The sequence below is a fragment of the Ambystoma mexicanum genome, chromosome 6q (assembly GCF_040938575.1).
Source record: "Ambystoma mexicanum isolate Mex_15411 chromosome 6q, UKY_AmexF1_1, whole genome shotgun sequence".
Taxonomy (NCBI): Eukaryota; Metazoa; Chordata; class Amphibia; order Caudata; family Ambystomatidae; genus Ambystoma; species Ambystoma mexicanum.
Genome location: NC_090937.1, coordinates 451,286,091 through 451,306,914, shown reverse-complemented (window position 1 = coordinate 451,306,914; position 20,824 = coordinate 451,286,091).

The following is a 20,824-nucleotide window of genomic DNA, read 5'->3' as shown; positions in this document are numbered from 1 at the left end:
ATGTATACGAAAGGAAAATATCTAATGTTAGGAATTGCCATGAATGCTCAAGTGTTCTCTGGAGCAATGAGTCGAGTTCCTTTTACTGTTATGTTATGTTACTTGACATATATATAGCGCCTTATGTATCACTGGTATGATCTCAAAGCGCTGGTAGGTTGAACACCCTCGGGAACCGTAGTTCAAGTCAGTAGAGAGAAAGTGTGTGGTATGGCGCGTGGGTGCACCGGATATGTGTGCAGCTGGTGTGGTTCTTGGATGATAGCTGGTTTATAGCGATATGTGTGGTGCTGATGAAATCAGTTGGATGTGTTCAGTCTGGTGGGTGGACACCTAGACTGGGTTCTGGCTGCGTTAGGCCTGAGGAACGCCTAAGCTAGCCGGATTGTGCTCAGCTAGCTGGGTTTTATTAGGGTGATAAGGTGTTCGTGGGGTCGTGTTCGTATGAGAACAGCTAGGCCGTATCATCATGGTATAGCTGTGTTCTAGTTGAATGATGCTGTATAGCAGAGGGTAAGCATAGTGGTGTGATATGGTGGATATCAGTGACAGTGTGACAGTGATGTTGGGGACAAACATAGCGACATACATATATATGGTGATAGGATGGATAGTGGTATATATGGGATACAGATACCTAAGGGGATACTGGTACATGGCATATATAGGTGATACAGGTATTAGGTAGAATCGAAACTCAACAAAGTGAGGCAATTAGGGCTCACTCAAGATGTGAAATTCAACAGTGAAACAATTGGGGTACCTTCAGTGATATTTGGGTGCACTATCTAGAAGTGAGACTCAACACGGTGGAAACAGATAGGGTACACTCAATGCTATTTGGGTATATGGTCTAGATGATAAGCTCGGTACAGTGAAATAGTTGGGGTAGACTTAATGATATCCCTTGCTCAATGTTGTTGGGCACACTTTCTAAAATCAGATTTTAACACAGTGACACTATTAGGCATACTCAATGATGCTGGGAATACCTTCTAAATTCAACTTTGACACAAATACGTTTTTTAGGGCACATTCAGTGATGTTTGTAATACCTTCTACATTCTATGCTATTAGGGCATAAACAATGATGCTCAGTCATGCTTGGAATACCTTCTAAATTCAACTTAAACACAGTGATGCTATCAGGGCACACTCAGTGATGTTTGGAGTACCTTCTACACATAATGATATTTGGGCAACTATCAAGCTGTGAGACTCAGCACTGTGGAACAATTGGGTACTTTCAGTGATATTTGGGCGCATTATCCAGAAGTGAGACGCAACACGGTTGAACTAGTTAGGATACACTCAGTGCTATTTGGGTACACGATCTAGATGTGAAACTCAACACAGTGAAATAGTCGGGTACACTCAATGATATCCCTTGCTCAATGCTGTTGTGCACACTTTCTAAAATAAGATTTTAACACAATGGGCCTCATTACAACCCAGGCGTTAATGGTTTAACGGCGCCGTCGGCGCCGTTAACCCTTAACGCCTGATTACCATTTTAACGCCTGCTTTTAACAGGCGTTAAAATGAAAGGCACTAACCCGCCTTCGTGCTAATTACGGAACCGTAATTTACGGTGCCGTAATTAGCGCCTTCCCCACTCCCATTATGCCCTATTGGGCAAAAATGGGAATGGGGAAGGGTAAATGGGGAATGGGGATTTACCGCCCCACTCACCTTGGAATGGGGCAGTAAATCCGCCATCCACCACGGTGTAAACCGAGTTTACACCATGGTGGTAAAGTTGGGAACTTACCGCCTGGGTTGTAATGAGGCCCAATGACGCTATTAGGTACACTTTCTAAATTCAACTTTACCACAGTGACGCTATTAGGGCATACTCAATGATGTTGGGAATACCTTCTAGATTCAGTTTTGACGTAGTGATGCTATTAGGCACGCTTTCTTAAATCAACTTTAGCACAGTGACGCTATTGGGCACACTCAATGATGATGGGAGCACTTTCTAAATTCAACTTTACCACAGTGATGCTATTTAAGCACACTCATTGATGATGGGAACACTTTCTAAATTCAACTTTACCACAGTAACGCTATTAGGGCATACTCAATGATGATGGGAACACTTTCTAAGTTCAGCTTTAGCACAGTGACACTATTGGGCACACTCAATGATGATGGGAGCACTTTCTAAATTCAACTTTATCAAAGTGACACTATTTAGGCATATTCAGTGATGATGGGAACACTTTCTAAATTCAACGTTACCACAGTGACTCTATTAGGGCATATTCAATGATGATGGGAACACTTTCTAAGTTCAACTTTAGCACTGTGACGCTATTGGACACACTCAGTGATGATGGGAACACTTTCTAAATTCAACTTTACCACACTGACACTATTAGGCCATACTCAATGATGATGGGAACAATTTCTGAGTTCAATGTTACTAATGAATTACCAATCGTAATAGGAGAGTGTGACATGTCTGTTCCATTGTTATACTCCCAACAGACACCAGTTAATATTTTGCGAAGAGACTTAATGACAAAATTTAACATGATGATTTCTTTTACTGACAAAGGTATAGTGTGCTCCACTCCTGGTATACACTATATGAATGTGGGCTATTTTATATTGCCATTTAAAGGGCAAATGGCTCTGCGAGGTGTGCCGATAAAACCAGAGGTTTTCCTTTATAGGGTGAGCATTCTGTTAACATGGCTACTTGGCTTAATGGGAAAGACTATGAGGATACCTCATGAATTTGTATTTAGACCACAGATACGTATGGACGAAGAAGGGGGACAGACCAGAGTTAGATGCAGCCATAGTACGAGGGGAAATGGCAATGCTTGAAGGAATGGATTATGAGGGTAGGCCATGGAGAACAGTGATTGTCATTGGGGAAGGGGGCAGATTGACTGACATCACTGACAATGACAAGTCCGGAGATGATCCATCAGATGATGAAGTAGTGTTCTTTATGAGCATTACATATTGGATTAGAATAGAGAAAAGGGTGATCCGACAGCGCATGGCGATAATGCAGCAGCCCCCAGCATTTTATGATGAAGACTTGGAGAAAGTGACAAGCGCTTTATGGACTTCAGGCCCTTATGATGTAGACCAAGGTTGTCCAATGTAAGGCCCGCGGGCCACAATGAGGCCCTCCGAGCCATTTCATATGGCCCGCAAGGCCATGGCCTGGTTTATTTATTTATTTGCTCGATGTTTGTCGGGTCAGTGGACCCGCTTAATTAATTTATTTCTGAAATGCTTAGGAGGCTGTAGCGGATGGCAATAAATATTTGAGAAATGTGTGTTTTCACCCAAGTCTAACAATATGAACACTGTCCCACACCACCTTTACCAAAATAAGGGATTACTATGGGATTTCTCTGAAAGACAAATTATAATTCACCTACTGCCATACTGTTTATACTCACTTTAATCTGAAAGTATTAGCAAACTGCAGGCCGTTGGAAACCATAGAACGTTGATTCTCTGATAACGTCCACCCCACCTCACATGCTATATCCCCTCATTTACTCTCAGTCAAACATTTGGTAGACTTTAGGATAGCCCACCTCAAGTCTTTTTTTTGTTGTATTGGTACACTCAACCCTGTACTTCATCACAAAATGGCGAACCTCCCTCCATACTGTTTGATACTCCCATGAAACGACTCAAACAACTAGATGTGTTTAGCTTCTGTCTCTCCATGTCTAGCCAGTGAACACTACCCATCATGGGTGTCTCTCGTTGGAACTTCATTGCATTCGGCTCAGGAAACTAATATACCCTTTTCAATAGTGCAATCCTCTTGCAGATATACGTCAGAAGATCACGCCGAATGCCAAATCCTGAAGACCTAGTTTGCATGCTTATCTTCTGCTTCAAACAACGTGAGGCTGTGAAATACTCATTAGGGACATACAGTGATGTGCGTGCAAGTGAAAGAGTGAGTGAATCAATGGGTGAGTGAGTCGGAGAGTGCCGTTTATAGGCCATTGGGCAAATAGGGCCTTAGACCTCATGAAATTCGCGGCCCGACTTCGTTCACCTAGAGAGCTGTCCCGCGCAGGACAGGAAGCAAATGATAAATGGTGTCTGAGGAGTATCAGGCAATATTATCCCCATATATATGGTCGCCGTACATAATATCGCCGGGAAAAGGTGGTGGCGATATTATATGGGTGACCATATATATATAGGGACAGGGGCAGCAACAACAAAAAAAAGTGTTTGGGGGCTGCAGGGGTGTCCCCCGATTGTTCCATGCAATAATGTCCCCACAAAAAACGGCCATTTTTGGACGATATTTTTGCATGGCGATATTTTTGATGGGACATTATTACATGGAACCGTCTGAGGCTGTGCTACTGTGACACGTTTCATTTTTGTAGCAGTGCTTTTCTTATGCAAAAATACATACATAGTTCGGCAACTGAAACCGTGCCAGGCATGTCCAACTGAGAGCTCCCACCCATCTTCAATTTCCTAAAACGATGTGCCTGCTTGCAAGACAATCACTGTGAGTCACAAGTAGTTAAATTTTAAATAAAAGGCACGCCATTCAGGCACGCTGCAGACAAAACCCATATAACACATTATTGACGACAAGAAGTCTGCTTTGAGTTAAGTAATTAGAATGTCTCCACTTGCATGTCAGGGTGGTGCATGGTTTGCATTCTGGGACTTGGAGCTGATCACATTTGTTATAGCCATTCAAAACATTCTTGCTCCAGCCTTTAGGACTTGTCATACTTTATTATGTGATATTAGACTAAGTCATACTGTGTCATATGACACCATGTCGTGGCACAACTGCGGGGCCCACAATTTGCAGTGAGTTGCCTGGAGCCTCTCTGCTGACATCACAAAGACACTACAACATAGCGACACTCCAGCTTGAATGGGATTCTGGTACAATGCAGCTGACTTGCAGGGCCAACCACATCACAACCACAGCATTAACCTGCTGGAAGGTGCCAATAGAAATCTGTATTTTGTCCTCCAATCCTATCATGTTTACAGGCAGTGTCATTTGCCTGGCATGCTTTTCAATGCACCATTGCTGGTAACTTGACACTAGTTTCCAACATGCCCAGCGCTGATCATGGGGCTGGATTTTGCCCGGTCTGAGACCAAGCAAATTATGTCTCGCCGGATCTCGGATCCAACCTGCCTCTGCCCTTAGCCCAGAGGGAAATACACTGCTCTGTAGAGGGGGGTCCACAGAGATTGGCACTGGGAGTGCCATGCTTTTCTTGACTCTACCCCTTCTCCCTGTGTCATACAGTTCAAGGGCTCTCGGCTGGCCCGGGTACATTGCACTGCAGTGCTCCCAGTCCACCCGCCATGAAGAGAGTGCCGCCGTTGTGTCTCAAAAGTACAGGACAAAGCAGCAACCATGCTGAGGATCCGCTGTTCTACCACAACTAGTGCCTTAAATGGGACAAAAAATGAGCCGGGTCTCATTAAGGGAGCGTGGCCTAACGGCGGGGGGGGGTAGGCCACGCCCCATTGATGAGCCCGGCTCAGTGGGCTACAGGCAACCCTGCCAGGCAGCCTTCTGTAGAGATCAGCACCCTCTCCCTCGTGGGGTAGAGGGTGCTGATCTCAGCATTTACTTTCTAAAAGCTTGCCTGGCAGGGGACAGCGCCTCGCCTTTTCAGCCTTAATGGTGGAGCTGCACCTTGCAGGCTGGGGTGGGGGAGCAGCGTCACCATTAAGGCTAAGAAGGTGAGGCCGCTGAAAGCAGAGGCCTATTTTTCAAAATCCTAAAGCTCCCGCTCATTTGTGTGAGCTTTAGTATTTTGAAAAAAAAGCCTGTGCTTCCAGCGCTTCACTTTTCTCTCCTTAATGGTGGCGCCGGCCCACGGGCATCTCTTGCTTGAAGGGATGTCTCGTAGGTGCCCGCGCCACCATTATGGGTGAAAGGCATTTATTTCCCAAGTATGAAGATCTCGCACATGAGTGAGAGCTTCAGGCTTTAGAAAAAAGCCTTTCCTCTAGCCGCCGGGCTCCAGAGGAGATTAGTGAGACCCAGCAAGGCCCTGCCTCAGAACGATATTTCAAAGCCTGCTGCGGCTTGTCCCCGGCTGGCCCCAGCCCACTTAAAGCCCTGACCATCACCCTCCCCCCTCAACAACCGCATCACTGAGTGCATGCCGTGTGTTGTTGCACAGTGCTGCAAAGTTAAGCCCTTGCAGTGCAGCAACGCATGGCTGTGCTTTAATGAGGGAGTCTCTGTCTCTCGGAGCAAAGCTGAGGGTTTGGTGATTAAAGAATATAGTCAATAATCGTTGTGGGTGCGGGACAGATGGGCCCTTACACCATCTGCTTCACCGCGGAGAGGGAGACACACATCCGTTTGTTGTTGCACTGCAGACTCTGCGCCATACAGAAACACACAGCTGACTAGTAGGAATGAAGCTGATGGTGTGGCTCAGTAACCTATGGGATTTTTGTATGCGTTTGGTGAATGACCTGACACACTGTGACAGCATTGGCCGTGGCTCCCCCAGCGTCACCCCCTGATGACGCAGCTACCCGTCCCACCATACCCTACTGCAGAGGTGAGTGCAGAGCCCGCCCCCTCCTTTTTAGTATAGGTTAGGCCAACTGGGCATCCCCGCTAAGGGCAGCCCCCACTTAGGGGCTGTTTGCAAAGGTGCAGGAGCCTCGCAGAATAGCCAGCGCGGCGGTCTGGGAACCCACAGCTAAATAAGTGGGGGCCAGTAACCTGTGCCCCAAGGAAGGCAGGATAAGTAAGGAGAGGGAGCAGGGCAAATAGCAAAATGGCTGGCAGAGGCTAGGCCAGGGAAAACAAAAACCACAACTCCCTCTCCTCCCCTAGCCCCTCATACTCATGGAGCCAGGCAGGATGAGGGGCTAGAGGGGAGTAACACCTTTTTGCAGGTCAGCAAAGAGGTGCGAAGCACCCAGGGGGAGGGAAGCAGGAAACCTCAGGTAGGAACAAAGAAGCACACCAAGGTGCAAAATGCTGTCGGTGCCAGCCCGCCGGGGCTGGATACAGCCCCCACACAGGCGCACAAAGCCCAGGGCGTGTCCCTGGGCCAATATAATGGGCTGCAGGAGCAGCCAGATAACAGAATCAGTTTGGGACTCTGCACGGAGCACCAAACAAGTATCCTCCATACGCAGTTTGCTTTTTCTTTTCCCAAAGACCCTCCCACTCAAGAAAAAGGGAGAAAAAAGAAGGAAAACAGATAAAAGGGCAACGTAAGGGGCCCGCATCATCGTGGGACCAAGAAGGCGGCACAGGCCTGAGGGCGCAACCTCTGGACCCCGTGCCCAAAAGTACAGATTATATGTTGTTATTATGAATTTGATTGCTTGGTGTGTTATTACATAATGATGTGCAATAAAAAAATCCCACTGCATTTTATTGCCAACACTCAACCAATGTTTCGTGTGGTACATGGGGGTATAACGCGGTCAGGCATCAACCTCTTGGTTCACCGGTTACGTTGAGTGCAGAGATTGCTAAGAACCTCATAATCAGCTTCACTGAATGCAACTAATGGATTTGCCCATGTCTGGAGCACACACTTTAATTAAGTGGCTCAGCCAGTCTCCAGCTCGAGCACTTCAACATATATGAATGTTCCAAAGGAGGAATTTTGTTTGCAGCAGTTTTATCCAATTGACAGAATCTCACGGTCGAATTCATTGCAAAGAAAATGGTGGCTGTGTTTTGCTAGCCGAAGTTAACAGTTGCTTTTGAAGCATTTTCACAACTGCTTTTCTTTGTTGGTGTACATATTTGTCCATGTTTTTTTTTTCTTTGTTGGTTTTGGTTTATTCAAACCTTTACAAAAATATATACCGTAAGAGAAACAAATTCCATTAAAACATTGATTTCACAATTTCATATACATTTACATAAAAAAGAGTAAAAGAGAAAGAAACAGAAGAGAGCTATTTCCACTTTCCTGGTCATATCCACATTACCACATGATCTTTTGAAGCCCTTTTCAAGCAAAAAAAAGCACAAATTGTGTTACCCACATAGAAACCTAGAACCTTTAGCAGGACTATAGCCATTTACATCACTTCCTATTTGCTTCACAACTTAAAAGACCTAATCCACAATTATTTGTAAACACCAGACAAGCTTTGCACAAAAGACAAAACTTCATTGCTAAGCATATTCCTTATCTCAACCTGCAACCCTTGTCATGTTAGCAAACACGTATATTTAAAAACTCATTAACTTTCATTTTCAAGGCATTAGAGGAGCCAGGAAGCATATCATACCAGAGTTGGTTTCTATCAACCCAGGCTGTGTTCATTACAAACAATGAAAAACTTTCGAGTCTCCTTTCCAAAAGTGTAGGACATTCCAGTAATAAATGATTCAAGGATTCGCCTACACCCTTTGAATTAAAGAATCGACATTCATCATTCTCACTAATACCCAACCCACGGATAAGCAAAATCTCATTTGTGCTTAAAACGTTAAAACTAAAGCGCATATACGAATTTCTAAATTCTCTTAATGGATATTTCTTCAGACACTCTTCCGGATAAAGGAAACATTTCCAGTATGACACACTTTCGCAGTAGAGCTTAGAATTTAACAAAACTACATTATTTTCCAGCCAATTATAAGCATTAACTATCTCCTTGACCTTCTCTTGAAACCTAAGAAGTGTATTTACAGACAAGCCCAATTCGAATAGTTTTTTCTCACAGTCCAACTTTAAGTTACACATGAAAATGCCCGTTTTTATTTGATTCAAATGAAAATAAATTGAACTGCTTTTGGCAGCCAGACAATTTCTTAATAGAGCCAATTTTTCGTTAAACATAATGCTAGTAAGTGAATGTAGACCGAGTTCATATGTTAGTAATTCTAATGGAACACATTTTGGGATATAATATAATAATTTCCACCATATCATGGCCTCAAGTTGGCGTAAAAAAGGCCACATGCTTTTGGGGAAAAATATTTGTCCATGTTTGCCAAGCTAGGAATATGTTTTTATTTCAAAAGCTAGACACAGGAATTATTTTAAAAATCAAAAGAGAGTGATTTTATTAATTTTAAACCATGCAGTGAATTACATACCCAAAGAATGTCTCCTACTGTGACCGCATGTCAAAGGATGCCAGGGCAGGATCTGGGGCCGGGGAAGACAGGGAGAACTGCCCCGACTGCGGGATTGCCTTACAGTGAGATTGCAGCAAAGCCTATTTACTGGCAAGGTCTGAGGCAGTGAGAGTGAGCAGTTTCAAAGGTCTTCACGTGTTAATAAAATCAGCAGGGCACAAGTCCTAGAAAATGGGATGGGGATTCATTGACATACATACAGGATTTTACCATATCTTGAAGTGAAGCGTCATTCAAATGGCCTACTCCAGTAGAAGTGAGTGCACACGACAAATAAGCACTGGACTTTCAAAACATAACTTGAGAGATGTTCAGATACAATTTCAAGGACTTAAAGTGCTCATCTGTTATAGTCTGCCAGCAATCTGTAGTGAAATATTCCCTGGAAAGCAGAATCCTGGTATGGGACATGTGCTTTGACACTTTCATGACCTGGTTCAAATTCTGGTAGATCTATACTCTAGCAAAACATTTGTGTTTGAGGTCCAGCCTCAACTATGCCTAAGGGAGGGTGGGGAAGGGGGGGTGGGTGTCCAACCACTCACTGAAGCATTTGGATGGATGCCATACACCTATGTATACACTTGACTTTAAAACAATTTTAAAAATTGTATTTGATGCTTACGCACCTTTACAAACAAGAAAAAGATAGAATAAAACATCTTTAACAACAAGATTAAAAATGCATAAGATAGAAAGGAACATACAAGTTAAAATCAGTATTAACACACATCATTCTTCTACAGAATGATAAGGAAAAGAAAAAAGTAAATCAAACAATAATTCTTCTTAGATAAGGAGAAAAGAAAGAAAATAAATGCTTTTACATATACAATATGACTTTCACATTATTATAGGAAGCAGGAGAAAAAGAATTCATAATTAGATGAATATTTGCAGCATTGTTTATATCTTAATTGTTTATGCCGGCATAACAAGGAGATCCGCTTCTATGAGCTGTAAGAATCTAACAGTTGCCAATATTATGGCATTGTTTGTTCCCCACATGCACCTGGCCCATATTAAATTCCGTCCAGAAGATGTATTTACATTTTGGAAATCTTTCAGGGTTTGTAATCTGTTCAAAAAGTGGCCAGAAAAGGAAAAGATGTTTTAAGGTTTCTTCAGCAACTGCATTACAACTAAAGCAACATGATGTATCAAAAGACATAATATCAGGTATGGAAGGCGTGGGCGTTGGCTGGTCCTAACGATGTTGTATTCAGAAAAAGAAGAGTATGTAGAGATTAGGTCGGAGGTTGCAGCCCAATCATTCAAAAATAATATTTTCTTGGCAAGATCCATCTTCCATTGCAGATCTGCTGGTAATAACTTAATTTGTTCCAATTATTTAAGCATTCGTTTTTGGAAAAGAGCAATTGAGACAGGCTGGGATTTGTGGACCATGATGGAGAAATCCTCATACAAAGAATTCGAGGGCGGAAATAACATTTTCGTGAAAGTATTTAGCATTCTCCAATTAAAACGAGATGCCAGAGAATTATGCCCTAGTTAATGTCACACCAATACATTTGGGAGATAGTTGGGAAGGCCAAGAGTGTTTTTCCAAATTTTCCCTTGGAGCTTGTTAAGGAAGGGGTCCAAATCAATGAGGCAAAGGTCCATCCCATAAAGAATGACAGCCTACACTTTCGAAGAGTAGAATTCAAATGAATTTCTATTAGATTAATGGACCAACGAAATGTGCGCAATTTGTTGCGCGAGGATAGTATTACGATCTTAGATTTCATGGAATTCACAGATAAGTTGTTTTCGGTACAATAATGAAAGAAGCTTTTAAGCTTGTTCTGAAGACCTGCTTGTGTACGATCAAAAAGAAGGACATCATCTGCGTAAGCCAGCCAAGAGAGGTGCAGATTGCCTAGACGAACAGCAAATGATTTAGTGAAATCCCAGCTGCGGTCGATGTCAGCGAAGTAAAGGTTAAATAATACAGCTGTGAGGTTGGACCCCTGTTTGACCCCGATCGCCGTGGGAATTGGCTCAGTCAATAGGCCTTCTTGTGTGATCTGCACCTTAAAGTTGGTATTATGGTGTGATAAGGCTATGAGTGCAAACAAATGGGGAGGAAATGTATAGTCCAACATTTTGTGCCATTGTATTCCTCTTATCACGCTGTCAAAAGCGGACAAGAGATCCAGAGCGGCCATGAAGATGGGACCACAGGTGGAAGAATGAGATGAAGATGTAAGATGGGCCAAAACTGTGGCATTTAATTGCGTCCCCATGGATTTACAAAATCCTACCTGCGCTTTGCTAAGAATCAAATGGTCTGTTATAAAGGCATCTACATCATGGAGAATCAGTAGTGCAAAGACTTTAGCAGCCACATCAATTAGCACGATGGGGCGGAAATTGAGAGGGTCATTCAATGGACCTTTTTTATGTAGAGGTATAATGATAGATGTCGACCATGAGGTCGGAATTGTTTTAGTTTTAAAGATGGAGTGATAAAGTTTTAGAAAAATGCTTGCCCAAAAAAAGGGATTATCCTTAATCACACATGGGGGCAAGCCATCGGGGCCTGCACATTTCGATGGTTTAAGCTTGTTAATAGCAAAGACAGTGTCTGCATGGGATCATGGACACAAATCAGGAATTTGATGAGTTATGTTCAAGATCTCAAACGGAATAAAGGCTGAAGGCAAAGAATATTTCTGCTCGAAGAAGGAAGACCATGTAGCACCATCAATGGCAGAATCCAAAGAGGCGAGTACTAAGCCATTTGCGGTGCATAAATGCTTCCAAATACCTCCAGTGTTACAGTTACATATGTTGCGTACCATTTTTTGGTTGACTTCCAGCGATATTAAGAAGCGTAATCTTTTCCCGTCATTTTTATATTTCTGTAAGGAAGATTTCATAGAGCTGATGTAAGTCTCTCGATCCAATAGATGTATACTCTTCTTTAATTGTCTTGGTTCAGCATTTCTCCTAGTTTTTAAGCAAGCAATAGCAGCAGAGAAGGGCAAACAAGTAGTAGAGCCATATGAAGAATATTTAGCCAAGGAAACAAAGGAGGCAAGATGTGATTTTATCATGTTAAGATTCCATTCTAGGATTTTTTCAGGAGGACAAGCGTCTTCATACAAGTGTGACCAGAGATCACGGTTAACTAGAAAGGTTATACGTCTACATGTGGAGACATTTCAATGGATGGAAAGCATTGCACGATCTACTTGGACTAAAGCTAGATCTGGTGATAAAGAGAATTTTTTGACATCCAGCCTCAGGGCTGAACTAATGGGAATATGATCACTGAGCTGAGAGGAATGCATCATGATTGGCAAAAGTAATCCCGATAGGTTTCGTGAGGCAACTATAAAGTCAATCGTGGATGAGGCAGAGCCTTGCTGCCATGTATAGAAAGTTAATGGATTTTTAGAAGGTTCAATGTGTAAGTCCCAATCTTTCAGAAAGCGGGTCCAAATATTCCCATTCAAAAGTGAGCGCTTATTGTGCATGGACACAGGTATTTTAGGATCTAGAAGTAGTGACGGGTAAAGTGAGGCGTTAAAGTCGCCCCCTATTAGAAATTCTGCATACGGATTGCGTATACGTATCTTAATAAGTGTAGCATGGAGTGTGTGAATAGCTGTTTTAATAGGTAATGCAACAGGATTCCAATAAAGCAAAATGAGGACAAGATTTTTACAAGGTGGAATGTCGAGACTTAGGTGGACAAGGAGGAACGAGTTAGGAGCAGTAGTGTAATTGACTGTGAAGCGCGTGTTATTATTAAGAAAAATTGCTAAACCTCCTGAAGGTCTCCCGACATTCTTCTGTACTGCTGGATGACAAAACGAATTAAAGCCATCAAATTGGATATCATTTAGACTCATAGTTTCTTGAATGAGAAGAATAGGGGGCGCTGTTTGTACAGCATATAGTGAAACCATGTTTTAAGGTTTTTTAGCCCACAACAGTTCCACGAGTAGATACACAATTCATTCAATTATGATGGGGCTACAGTTTGAGTGTTAGCAGCCACTGTTTTCATAAATAGTTCTAAGCTAGTACGCCATTAAGTGCTGTTGTGAGGGAAGCCAATTGCACTAATATCTGAGAATTATCACTCCCTTTAGAAGGTGGCTCTTTTTCAATAGGGCATCTAGGTATAATTGGAGGTTGAAATTCCAAGAATGACCATGCTGCCTCAAGAGAAGAGAAGACCTGTATTTCTAGCCCCAATAAGGCAAGGTCAGTTTTAAACTCCCACAGCAATTTTGCTATGATTGAGGATTGCACTTTGCAGAGCATGCAATTGTTATTAGTGTTAGCAAGCCGTATCCACTCTGCATCCAGGGACGTTAAGTTCCGCAGGGAAGGAATTTTGTAGACAGCATTCATTAAAAAGGCACGATTCATACGTGCCGAGCCATTATGTTGAGAATTACTGATCCATCTAATGGTCGTTTGCATTTCACTAGGAATTTCCAAGAAGGACAAAAGGCTTGCATTCTTTATTACCAAAGGAAATGAAGTCGATGTAGGAATAGAAGAAGTCTCAGCTTTGGCTGTGTCAAGATCTTGAGAGGACATAGCAACGGGCCCTCTTGGAGGATCATGTATAGGGATGTTATCATTGGAATTCTGTTTACATTGGATCTCAATAGAAGCTAAGGGGGCACTAGCGGAGGGCTGAGAGATAAAGTGTGCAGACACAATGGGTGGTGAAGAAAAGTGAACAACTGCCTGCACGGAAGAAGGGCCAGGTAAAGCTGCCACCATATTGGGCAATTCAGGAGTTGCGGTTTGTGTCATCATAGAGGTTTTTTTGTTCTCCAGTACAGGAAAGTAAGTACTCATGTTTGCTTGCACCAACGTAGTTGGTAGTTCACTTGTGAGGTTCACAAGCACCGAGGATGGGTCAGAACTCTTTTCAGGCCCAACTTCCACATTGTTGGTATGTGGTATCAGATGGAAGACAGTGCTTGTATTGGAAGATAAGGAAGCCTGCACGGCTTGTTTTGATTAGATTTGTAATACTTTTTTGCTTTCTTCATTCAGTGAACTAAGATTGAAGGGCTGTTCTTCAGAATTAAGCTGACCGTCTTTTTCGGAACCAGATTTGGTAGTATTTAGTTTTGCAGTCTTATTAGAAAGAGAACGAAGCTTGGTTTCCTTATCGGACACATTTTTGTTTGTTTTTGCTCTATGTCTACTTTTTAAAGCTTTTTGATAAGCTTTCTTAGTTCTACGAGACATATGATAAAAGTTTGATACAGGTTCTTCTGTTCTTAGCGAGTCAGTGTGTACTGCGAGGTCTGCTGACTCCTGATCTAGTAGGTCTGTGATTGTGGATGGACTGTCAGGAGAATTATCGTAATGAACTGCTTCAGGGACCAAGGAAGGGTCAGTCAGGAAAGCGGGAGGAACCAGTTTTGCATTATAGAGAACCCGTTCCACCTGCAGGAGCCTTTCATGTTGCAATTTTGCAACTGCCAAAAGATCTATGGGGGAGGACTGAGGCAAGATTTCTACTGGAGTATTGGACTGGCATATCAGATTCGCAAAGGTAGTGGGGATACCATTTGCCAACAGGAGATCGTCGAAGGTCTGGGTGTCCTTAGTAGACAAAGCTGCATGAGGCACTGTTAAAGGTATGTCTTTCCGTAATAATGAGACAGTTCTTTCCGGACATGCTAAGTGAAATTTATGGCACGCTTCCTGGGCAAGAATAAAGCCTTCTAATTTGGAGAGCTTTTCTGTGTTGAGTGAGATAATTTCTTGCATGTCCTTTAAGAGAGTGTGGGTATATTTGTGACCTCTATCCAACAAATTGAGGATTCTGGTGAGTACTGGAAAGTTATGCATCTCCAATTCCAGTAAGTGAGGAGAGTCCTCTTCCAGAGGGATAGACAACACGGGAGAATGTGCCAGATTAGGATCTGGCAAAGATTCTCTTTCTAAATGTTTAATGATGGGATCGAGCTCAATGTTGGCCGGGGAGTGTTTATCCTGTGATGCAAAGAGTTCCCTTGTTGGGGAGCTTACAGATATACGAGAGGGCGAAAATGGAAAGGAAGGAACAGTCGTGCTAGTAGGTAAGGGCAGACTGGAAGGGTGAGGTAGTGATACTGGATGAAAGTGCACTTGTTCGCGAAATACGCCTGAGTTGGAGACTGGGGTAGATGGACCGAGTGAAAGACTTATCCGTCTATCCAGCGCTGCCATTATACCAGGTGCTAGCATGGACGTATCAGATATAGGAACAAATGTGGCATCATGAGACAACTTTTCCAAATTCTGAGTGTCTGTCAGTACATCCGTGACAGACTGTGCTTCGGGTTCGTTGGCTACTTTTAGTGAAAACGGCAAATTCAATGTGGCTTGATTTGCCTCTGCATGTAAGTAAGGTGACAATTATTTTTTTACTGGAGAATTATGCAGTGACATGGGAATGTCGTTAGAAACTAAGGAAATTTCATCTTGCATTGATACAGATAGGAACGAGTTTTTGCCGATTAATTGCACATTCTTGGGGAGATTGGGTGGAACAATAAGTTTGCTGCTAGGCGCTTTTTTGGAAGCTTGCGAAGGCGCTTCCCATTTCTTAGTGTGATTTCCATTTTGTAACAGCAAAACAAAGGAAGGCACGGTAAAACACATTTAAAGTAGACAATCCTAATCTACTACGATGAGAACACCCATCTGCTTTATGGGTTTGATTTCACAGAGGTAAAAATAATAATCTGCTAAGTAAAACCTGGCATAGGTAAACAAACAATAAATGAAATTAGGAACACCTTCACCCCTCGCCACTTGTGATGGCACTTCCGATGCGCGCGCGACGCGCGCACCCTACTGATATAGTGGATGACACTCAATTCTGGGTGGGCAGAGGGGCGGGCGTGGGATGCGAAGCTGAAAAATAAAACAAACACATGCAAAGAACAAACGGGAGGAAACGCTAACAGGAATACACACAAGACCACAGTGAAGCCGCGTTGTTAGTCAATAGAGTCCAGCAAGAAAATACTATTACTTGTAAAGGTCCAAGGCCGTGTTGCAGCAAAGGGGAAACTTCCGCTTGCGGATGGCCATGTCCAAAGGCAGCAGGTCACGTTGCAAGTAGAAGGCAGTCACGCAGCCTTTCAAGCCCAACAGCCACGTTTGATGGCACTTCCGATGCTACTCTTGACTAATTCGCTGAAGATTAGCGCAGGAACAGGACCAGGGGATAACAACCTCCCCAGTCTCTAGGACAGCAACCTCTCTTCCCATATCCCTGGCAAATGTTCATGACTCTGCCTCTCATGCTTTTATGCAAACTCAATAATAAGTCAACCATGGAAATCACAAACTGCATTTGCATTAAGTCACATATTCTCTGTATGATATGCACCACATCGCTACCACCCTGCAAAGTCCTGTATTGAAGAATATTGCACCAGACTGAAAGGCACGATGTAGGCAGCCACATCTTAATCTGCCCCATGTCATGCATGAATGCACATGCACAACAATTTATATAGTGTTTTGCATGTAATGGAGACAAGGAAAGCTCAGAACAGTTTTCCTAAGCTGGAAGCAGTCACTTAAAACGTTCCTTTTTGAGCAAGTATGAAGTCGCAGAACTAGGGTCTGATTGTCTGTGGCCCTCAGTCTCACAGGCTCTCTCTGTAGCTCTGCCAGGGCCTTCTAGGTATGTAGGGAGCAAAGCATGTCTTCTAGAGCCTTTTTTGACAGATAAGGCCTAGTGCTGCAAGGTTTTTCCAAGATCACCTGCTTCAATTAAGTGGTGCCACGGGTGCTTGCAACCAGTCACAAACTTTGGCGCTTGGCCACATATCTTCTCATCCCTAAGTGTTGGACGGGAATTGTACGATCGGACCGAAAAAAAAGGTCCGACCGTACAAAAAGTCAGAAAAATGCAACCACCAAAGGTTCGAACACCAAAAGTTCGAACCTTTGGTGGAAGCATTTTAGGTAAGTATTAATAAAAAGACTGTGGGAGTGTCCCCCGCAACACCCCGCTCACTATACTGTGTGGTATAGTGAGCGGGGTGTTGCGGGGCACACTCCCGCAGCACACCCTTAAAAAAAATAATTAAAAAAGAAAGGGGGTTGCGGGGGTGTCCCCCGCAACACTATGCTCACTATACAGTGTGGTATAGTGAGCGGGGTGTTGTGGGAGTCACCCCGCAGCACACCCGAAACCCCCCCCAAAAAAAAACAGGGGGTGCAGGGGTGACCCTGAAACACCCCGCTCACTATACCACACAGTATAGTGAGCTGGGATTGCGGGGGGGGGGGACCCTGCAGCTCCTGAAAAAAAAAAGAAAAGAAAAGGACCCTGCAGCACCAGTTCCCGATCACGGAAGTGAAAGGGAACTGGTGCCGCAGGGACACAACGTGAAGAGAAGGTAAGTAGGGTTTGTTTATGTTGGGGGTGTGTTGAGTGGGTGGCGGGTGTGTCGTGGGTGTGTCGTGGGTGTGGTTGGGGTGTGTGCGTATGTAGGGGTTTTGAACGTGTGTTCGCATGGGAAATGTACGAACCTTTTGTGGTTCGTACATTTCACATGCAAACTTTCCAGCCAAGGGAAAATCAGCCGCGGTCGGATCACGTAGATCCGTTAGATGCGAGCCTAAACATTAGTGATTCATGTGCTGAATCCACAGTACCCCACACGTGAAACATGCAGTACTGTAGTACATGCATTAACAGATGTGTATACTTTGTCTCGTTCATCAAGGCCTAGAGGTCAGTGAGGTATAGCCAGGTGGTCCAAACTGTACAGTTGGGTGGAGCAGCCTGTACAGTCTGTAAAGCAGTACTAGCCCCCACAGAGTTTGGACAGAAACCTCATGAAAGATTTTGTAAAATTGTGCCATTTCAAACCATTATTTTAAACATTTTCTTACAGCAGAGTTTCACTGCTAGTCCATCCCTGCCCCTCAACCCACGAACCGCCACACACGCCCTCTCCCCTCAGGGCACTTGTGGGATGCCCCAGTAAAAAAATTCTATTTGCAGCACTAAAAATGACCCACCACAAGTAAGTGTTCCCTGGCCCCCACATAGCATCTAAACCTAGCTGCTCCCCCAACATTTGAAGTGTCAGCTCCCCGCCACGGCCCCTGCCTAAAGTTTTGGTCTTGCGACGATGGTTCCTGCTGTAAAAAGCTCAGCCGCAGAAGCACAGTGTGTGGAAAAATGGGCGCTTAGGAATTAGAATCCGGATCTGGCTCTTTGGGACTCTGCAACTTGGTTAGTAAACCACACATACTTCCGCTTCCCCTTTAACAAATATTTAACATGACTGTAAACAAAAGATTCATGTTTCTGGCTGCCCCACGAGGCACCGTGTGTGCTAGCTCATGCCCCCGCCGCGCTTTGCAAAGCCACACAGCAACCTTAATGAGCAGTAAGAGAGATAATGACAATTTACATGTTAAATAGTTTTATGCGGAAACAAGACACATAGTTATCAGCCTTACTGATGCAATCTGCTTTTGTAATGTTTGAAGAGCGTGTACAGTACATACAGTAAGGATGCCCATTAGTGGCTTTGCCTAGAGCTGCAACTCATTAGCCAGGCATGCTGTTTTTGTGTTGGAACACATTGTCACTGAGTGGGCTGCTCTCAGCATTTGGGTTTGGAAAGCGTTACTTGATGGGAGGTATAAAATGGAAGAAAATCACAGTAGAGATTAGGCCGCCTACAGTGGAAAGAGATTTTACCATTGTGTGCCTATGGGAAAGATCTAAGAACGCATGTCCACTGGTGCTGACATTTGGCTCTGCTTACATATGTAGACTTCAGAATGTATGCTATTTCGCTATTTATTATTTGGACATTTTTGCGTCTGTATTTTATATATTTAATTTCTGCAACTTTGGTTTGTATTTTCCTTCTTTTTTTGTATCCAGTAAACAGGATCAGCGACTTCTCGTTTTCCCAGGGGGTGCTGATGCCGCAGCACAAATAAAAAAGTCCCCCTGAAAGTAAAGGGGCTCCTATGCAGATGGCCTTTCCTGGGGGATACAGCCGATAATCACTGTCACCTTCTAATGTTTCCACTATGTTCCTGGCGGTCATGGTCACTTGTCCTTTTTTCTATTGTTTCTGAAACCAACCTTTTGCGTGCTCGCCCCATTGAGGCCTCAGAGTGCTGTGGAACAACACAGAGAAACATTTTGCACGGCGGCTGTGCTTGGGGAGTTGGAGGACAGTGGGTTTACTGCCCCTTCCCACGAATAAGCGTGTCGCAATGGCACCCAAAGGACTAACAGTGGTGATGCATGTCGTTATATCCTTGCTCCGTGAGTCTGTCATTTCTTTTAATTCCGACCTGTGTGTCATTATCAGAAAATTGTGATTAAAGTGTTTTCTAAACATCAACAATGGATATCTCTGACTGCAGAATTGCATTGCAGTGAATTGAAACACTAAAGCTGCATGCTGCCCCTGCACCATAAGAAGGAACATGTCTCAATAATACCTGCTGCTACCACAGAGAATCCCTTCGCAATCTTTGCTTTGATTGTTGACTGATGCCCACAGACTTGTAGATTGGATCAAAATGGCAGGGCTAGTTCACTAAGCCAGCCCTTTGGGAGCACACGGCACAACACATGCATGCCACACATGTGCTGCTTTATATATACGTTAGACTTTAATTTTGTATTTGTATTTGTATTTGTATTTATTTAGTTTAAATAGCGCTTTCATACAAAGCGCTTTACATTAACCAACAATATACATAGACTATATAACAGTAGAAGCAATTTACAATCATGAATCGAACCAGTAAAAAACAGTTAGTAGAGCAATTAATCTGAAGGGGGGAGTCAGGGACGTCATTTAGGAGTCGCCAGAGGTCGCAACTGCGAACGCTGAGGTCTCTCTTGCGACCTCTAAAAAAAAAAACACTTTTTTTTTTTAATGCAAGCTCCTGGGCTGTGGCCAGCACCATGTGGCTCTTTACTTCTGGAGTTGCTGGCTTTCTTGTTCAGGCCCCTTAAAAAAGAAGAAAAATAAGAACAAGAGTGCCACAAGTCTAACACTTTCACACTGATCTTAACAATACATATGGCGATCCATTCTTGTATGAAATGTACATCACATTATAGTGATATCGTGCCCATATTTTTCGTAGTGTATAATGCAATGTGATGCCACTTCCTGTTTTGTCAACGGGTGAAAGGTTGTGTTCCATCACTTCCTGCGATATCACTTTGGGGTGGGGTCAAATAACATCACTTCCTGTGATGTCTTCAGGGGTCAAGGGTCATGTGATGTCACTTCCGCTACCCCTGGCATTTTGGTGAAATGACGTCCCTGGGGGGAGTGGGAAAAGGAGTAAGTAAGGAGGAGGGAGGAAACAGGAGGGAAATAGGGTGAAAATGAGGGAGGATAAGGGGAAGGGGGAGGGAAGAGAGGATCATAGGGAAGAATCAAGGGAAGGGGAGGGAATGACAGGTGGGGAAGGTTTCAAAGTGGGGAATGGAGAAGGAGAGATTTCAGGGAAGAGCGGAAGGAGGAAAAGGTAGGAATGGAGCGGATTGAGAGAGGTAAGGCATTCCAGTGCAGGGGGGCTAGGAGCAGAAAGGAGCGTTAATGGGAGGAAGCACATGGGGAGGGGGGACGGTGAGAAGGAAGTGGTCGGCTGAACAGAGGAGGCAGGAGGGATTATAGAAAGAGAGGAGAGATAGGGGGGGCTAGGCCATGG